This window comes from Onychostruthus taczanowskii, unplaced genomic scaffold, assembly GCF_017590055.1.
Source record: "Onychostruthus taczanowskii isolate IOZ18803 unplaced genomic scaffold, ASM1759005v1 scaffold5, whole genome shotgun sequence".
NCBI classification, from domain to species: Eukaryota; Metazoa; Chordata; class Aves; order Passeriformes; family Passeridae; genus Onychostruthus; species Onychostruthus taczanowskii.
This window is the reverse complement of record NW_024502568.1, coordinates 2,239,401-2,245,732: the sequence shown is the minus strand read 5'-3', so window position 1 is coordinate 2,245,732 and position 6,332 is coordinate 2,239,401. Positions and strand designations below refer to the sequence as shown.

Sequence of the window (6,332 nt, the reverse complement as noted above, 5' to 3'; positions counted from 1 at the left end):
ATTTTATTATTCTTTTAAATTCCTGTCATCCATTTGAAGCGTCTTCTGAGCACCTTCTGACAATAGACCTGTCTCTCAAGACCTCCATCTCAGTGATCTTAGAGCACCTGAACTCCTCAGCATGTGTGCTACACCTCAAAATGCAAAGATTTAAGTTCACTCAAAGCAGCCACCCACATATCTCAGTGTAGTGTCCTGCTCAGCAATTAATTCTGGTCCCCAAATTTAAAAACAGGCCTTCCCTCACTTTTCACATCTTTTGCTTCCTCCCTGGTCCCCATCTACACATCTCCTTTTCACATTTGTTCCTGCCCCTACCTGCACATCTCAACTCTGCCTCTCTTGCTCCTTCAGCAGTGTTTCATTCCCTCGCACCTGTTGGAAAAGACCACCTCAGACCACTTTTTCCACCTTTGCCTGTTAGGTGTAGTTGTGCTCACCAACTGAGTCAAGGCAGATAAAATTCTAGGAGAATAAATAAGCATCTCCACTGAACAGGACCCATTGAAAGATTTGGGGAGGTTACACAGAGCTCCTGAGCCCTTTCTTTTACCCTACTTCCCTTCTTAGCTCTCTGCTCAGTATAATATTTGCTTTATACAACTCTGAGTTGCTGCCAGCAACTTAGAGTTGTATAAACTCTGAGTGGAGCCTGCAAATAACCATTCCTATTCCTCTGTGGTCTTTTTGTGCAACGTAGAAAAATTCAGTTTACAGGCATAGAAATCTATCATGAATCAGGGAGCTGTGCACTACCTCCCATTTTTATGGCACAGGATCCATGCTGCACCAGGACAAGCTAATAGAGTAAAGAGAAAAAACGCTTCAGGGACAGTAACCATTCCTACATAGCCACCACCATTAAGCCAATCCCTATTACTTTGCTTATAGGCTTGCAATTAGGAAATGAATACAGAGTGAAGCACCGACATTTCATCTTCCTGACCTCTGCCCTGCGTACTGTGCCTTTTGCTGAGGACAGACAGCAAAATCGGTTTGAGTGTGTCAGTCTGAACTAAAACAACACAATTCTTTATCCTTTGGCACAATTCTTTACCCTTCGAAATCTGGACACACAACAATTCAGCAGTGGGCTATTTATAGAGGCTGCGCTACCTCCAGGCCTGGAGCAAAGTGCTGTCCCAGGAGACCCCAGCTGAGACAAAGCACAGCAGCGCAGGCTGAATCTGCCTACCTCATCAGGAGGTTGGATTTCACTCTGGCCAAGAGCGTTCTCAGCAACAAATGAGGCCTCCCATAAAGTATTCCAATAAAAACAGAGGCTTTAAAAAGAAATCAGTGTTTTTCTCCCTTCCAAGACATATAAATCGTTCTAGATTCTGCTATTTGAGAAGCATTTGTGATTTCTTTTAGGCGATGCCTCCCTCTAGTGTTAAAGCCAGCAGGTGGCCACCACCGGGTCTCTGACAGCCCAGTTTTTGAGGAGGTGAAAGATTTTCAAGTACTGAAATATTTATTACGCTTCTCTTCCTGGCACCATCAACACTTCAAACACAGGCTGAGCAGGATTGCCAGCGAGCTTTGGGGAGCATCACAGGTGCTAGCAGTCTTTGCAAGGAGACCTAGACAAGTGGACAGCAGTGAAAAGCAGCAGGCTTTGGCTCCCTGGGTAAGACAGCAGTAGAAGATCCTGGCTCTGGGGTGCAAGAGCCAGAGCCTTGCCCTAAGCTTTTCAGGGAACAACTACGAAGTATGCAATATGTGAAAGGCTAGTCTGAAAAGTCAATAAACACCCAGGTTTATCTTCCCTATTTGCCTGCAGAAGACTGATGCCAACAGCCCATTACATGCTTACTCAGTTCTTTAAACTTCTATGATTTACTTCTCATTTTTATACAGGGCCTTAAAAAACGTTGTGCACACACACCTTTGAAAGATATGTAGCAAAGACACACGAGAAGCAATGATCTGGCTGCAAGCTCAGAAAAAGGCCTTCGCCTAGAAACTCACTTTTGAATTCCTTTGGAGAAAAATACAGCCCAAATAACCACAAATATGGAGCTTTCCTGAAAGATTTGTATTATCAAGAACTCCCTTACACGTGAGCTGTTGTCAAGCAACATCTGTTGGAAATAAAAAAGGTGAGCAATCGAACCAAAGAAAAGCAGTGGGAGAAACCTTCACTTCTGGAATTTGCTCCCATTTGCAGTCATTAGTTTTCCAACCTAGTAGTGCATTAGGAGTAGATTTCTGCATTTAATTTCTTAAATGCACCACAGCAGGGAGAGTGAGGGAAGGAAAAAAACCACAATTTTATTTCTCTGCAATATAAAGAGTAGCAGTTATTGCTTGCCAACTACACAATTATTTTCAAAGAGCTTAGCATCTCTCTTAGGTTGATATATTAGCTTTATTACACTGCCATGGCTCTGAGAGATACTTGCCACTCAACTCGTTGGTACAAAGAGATACAGATGCTTTATTACTGTGGATGGAATTCCCATTTCTGCCAATGCTGCCGGCAATTCTGTGCCCTCCTGAGAAGTAATGCAGTCTTTAAATCATTTATTATCTATTTTCATCACAACTTCACAGTTTTGGCATTTTGTTTTAAAAGTATCAGTGTGCCTCAGTGTAGCATTTTCACCACCAGCACAGAAATCTCCTAGGGTGTTGGCTCAGACCTACAGCTGATGCTTCATCAGGAAAGGACTGAAAAATAGAAAAGCTAAACTGATATGCATTAAAATCTGGTACTGCCATCTGTTTTTCAGCAGAACAGCTCTGCCTGTACTAGGACACTCCATACCTGAATAACTGACCCCTCCAAAATAATGTTGGGATTTTTGGCCTCTAAGTTGGCCTCAGGCAGGACAAGTGCAGCCAGCTGATCAGCTCAGCCACAAAAGCAGTATTTCTGGGAATAGCTATAGCACAGGGAAGCACATAACTGCTTAGGGAAGTTGTAGGTGAAACCTCTGATGTCCATGACATTTCAGAAGTCTAAGCAGGTAAGGGAAAGTTTATTCTTCTGAAATTCAACCTCAAGATTTTAAAAAGTTGTGGCTTATTCTAAAATTACATTGAAGTCTTTCCTTCCTCTGTGTTTAACAGACCAGCCTCTCTTTTAAGCACATGACTTCTTTCTTTTTGTTTGTTTTTTTTTTTTTTTTTAACCTAGAATGTTTCAGGCTACATGAAAGATAGCTAGAAGGATCAATCGTGGAAAAATCTACCAAGGCATGTAGTGGATTTTCTACTGTTCAGTAAATTTAATCAAAATGTGATACCCTGGCAAGCCATCTGTGCCACTTCGTCTCCAAGACTCAGGCCTGATGTAGAAGTTACTGAGTATTTTTAGTGTCTCACAGGAGGTCAGAAAGAATGATCTAATGGTCCTGCCTAGGCTTAAGCTCTATGAATAAATGAAAATCTTAGGCCTAAGCACTTTGGGACAAAGGAACATCTTTAAATATTTAGCAAAGCACTGCATCCACTGGGACTCCTCCACAAAGAAAAGTAGCAGTCACATGCCTGAGGCTCAGCCATCTCAGGTCACCTTAATGCATGTAAACACTGGTGTGATGAAAGCTCAAAGATGCTCAAATCTCATAGTCACTTAACTATAAAAATGTACTGGTTTGGATTAGCTGTTTCTTAGACAGTCAGTCCAAGCCTTTCTGTGTGCCTACTCCATTGTGACCAGTCACAGCCCACATACAGCATTTCCTCAGAACAAAATCCATAAATATATTCTATCGCAAAGTCCTTCCTTAGCCTCCAGTTTGGCAAAATACATCCCAAACTCTGTGGAGGAAAGGCCTACTTGAAAAGCAAGGATGAAGATTTGTCCAATTGCCAGCAGGTCACAGCCTTAACAGCACAACCAGGCTGTCCAGCACAAGGGGCTTGAGAGGATCATCTCCTGCTAAGAAGCAGCACTCAGACACGGTAGGTTGTTACTGGTTATACTGGGTGCACCCCTGGGATGTGTTTATCATAGTTATAGGGATAACTTCAGAGCAGGAAACTGAAAAAATTATGACTAAAAATTAAATCACTGCCCCTTCCCCGCTACTCACTGACCATAATTTACAGAACCTAATTTTTCATTACCCAATTCAGAGCCACAGAAACAAATTGCTTCCTTCCCAAGTTGTTATTCTATTTGAGCTTCCTTGGGGTCTGTTTGAGTTTTTTCACATCCCTCCAGATCCAACAGGTGAGCTCTGAGCTGCTGCTTCACATGGTCTGCCAGGATCCTTCCCAGAAACCCCACAAGGCTGATAGTAAGGGAAGACACAGTTTAACTTCCCAGTCTAGCTAGTTCAAGTAAAAGACATACTATCTGCATATCAAAACCTGCCAAAACCAGCTCCAGCAATAGTTGTCATCACTAATGCTTGCATACAGGGGGGAGTGAAGTCTGTGGCTATGTTACAACATTAAAAAAAACTAATCAAACAAGCAGAACTTGTCCTGCCCATGAAACCACACTGCCAATGGTTTAGCAGAGTAGCTGCACCACGGCAAGCAGTTATCTACATGTAGAAAAATTTTAAAAAAAGGTAAACAAAATGAACATAAATGCAATTAAATACTTCAGCAAAAGATAAATATGCATGCATACATACATGCAATGTGAGAATATCAGAAGCCATATGTGTATGTAGCCAAAACCAGAACTGAACTTTTGGTTCATTAGAAATTAATTTTCTACGTGAAAACAACTGCACTAAAAATACAACATCAAAGATATTCTGTTCTATAACACAGATTTTGTACTTTTACAGCCTTTGTAACTGTTCCAGTCAATAGGTGAGGCTGAAAACAGAGCGAAAGGACAGATCTCCCCTGCTTGGGTAAAACTGTGTCAAGGTTGAAAAGTTAAAGAAAGGCATAGTGCTGCAAATGCACCAAGGATGGACCACCATGGAACAAGCTTCAAAGGCCTTGACAGCAGCTTGACCCTGCTCTGTCCTTACATGTCCCTGCTTGCTGCCTTTCTCAGTCTGCTGCAAGACTTCACATTTTAAATTGTTTCAGCAGTTACAGAACATCGTTCCTTCTACTTAGAACATGGCAGTGAAGATTTAGACGTTTCCTCATTGTAGTCACTAAATGCTACGGGATATTTGCAGTAATAGTGGATTTCAGAGTAAAGGAAACAAAGAGTTTATCAATGTAGCACTGCTTTATTTGCATGATGACCTTTCAGGTCCAGGTCTTAGAAAGGTATTAGAAAATCCATTCTCTTTTCCTGAGACTCACAGACAGAAAAAGACAGCAGTAAGTTAATGGAAAAGAAGAAACGTCAAGGACCTGAAACTGTAGCTCAGAATAAAGCCGGAAAAAAAGCCATCAACATTTTTTGGAATTATTTATTAGTATCTGTGTGTTCTGCTACACATTCTTCCTCTCACAGTTGGACCAAGGCTGCCAGCAAGTAAACTCAGTTCTGCTGCCCCAAGGAGGGGGCCTGGAGGCAGGAGTTTCACGACGCTAAATGGGGATGCAGAAGAAGCGGCAAACGGACAGAAGAAGGGGTAAACAGGCAGAGGAAGCGGTGAACAAGCAGAAGAAGGGGTAAGCAGGCAGAGGAAGCGGTGAGACCCGTCGCACACATTTCCTATTTGCTCCTGTCACCAGCTCAGCCCCACGGAGGCCAGACGGGACCTGCCCGCGCAGCCGCCGCGCTGTCCCCGCCGCTGCGGAAGTGACGCGGAGGCGCAGGCGCGGTGCCGGAGCCGTGCCCGAGCCGTGCCGGTGGGAGCAGTGCGGCCGGCCCGGTTCGGCTCGGCTCGGCTCGGTCCCGCTCCCGCTGCGCTGCGGGGCCGCGGCTCGGGCACAGCCCGGCGGCAGCCGGAGCCCCGCGCCTGCCCGTCCCAGCCGCGTTTGCCCAGCGCTCGCTCGCACACAGAGGTGGGTGAAGCGGCGCCTCTGCCCCAGCGGCGCTTGGTGCGGGCGGGGCAGAGGCCGCGGCGTGCCGCGGGCGGGCGGGCCGTGGTGCGGTACCTGTTGCCTGAATGCAGGGCCGAGCCCTGTGCCGGCGTGTTCCCAGCGGCTGGGAGAAAAGCGTGAGGTGGGGCTGAGATCCATGGGCTGCCGTGCTAGGAGAGGTTGCTGAACCATACCAGCTCCAGGCTTGCCTTAGGAACTCAGTCCAGCATTGATTTCCTGAGAACTGAGGTGCTTTATGCTCCACTTTTGAACTGTCAAACTAGAGCTTACAGCCTACTACACTCACTCGTGCTTTCAATGGCAAGGCTTAACCTGTTTCCAAAAGTTGTATTTTTGGGGTTTGGGTATATTGAGTTGTGCGTGTTTTTGTTACGACACAGTCTTCTGGAGCATGACCGTTTACACACAAG

At 44.9% G+C, this 6,332-nt stretch overlaps 1 protein-coding gene across 2 annotated transcripts in view; it reads left to right on the top strand.

Annotated features, from left to right (window-relative positions):
• Positions 1-5,761: 5,761 nt before the first annotated feature.
• The window catches only part of ERCC6 (ERCC excision repair 6, chromatin remodeling factor), a 44,301-nt gene continuing 43,730 nt past the window's right edge, over positions 5,762-6,332 (top strand). The window contains exon 1 of one of the 2 annotated variants that reach the window (XM_041415756.1): positions 5,762-5,883. The gene's annotated coding sequence lies outside the window, so the exon portion shown is untranslated. Of the gene's footprint in view, positions 5,884-6,049; positions 6,151-6,332 lie in introns of those variants that run through there. The other variant, XM_041415757.1, reaches the window with a different exon arrangement.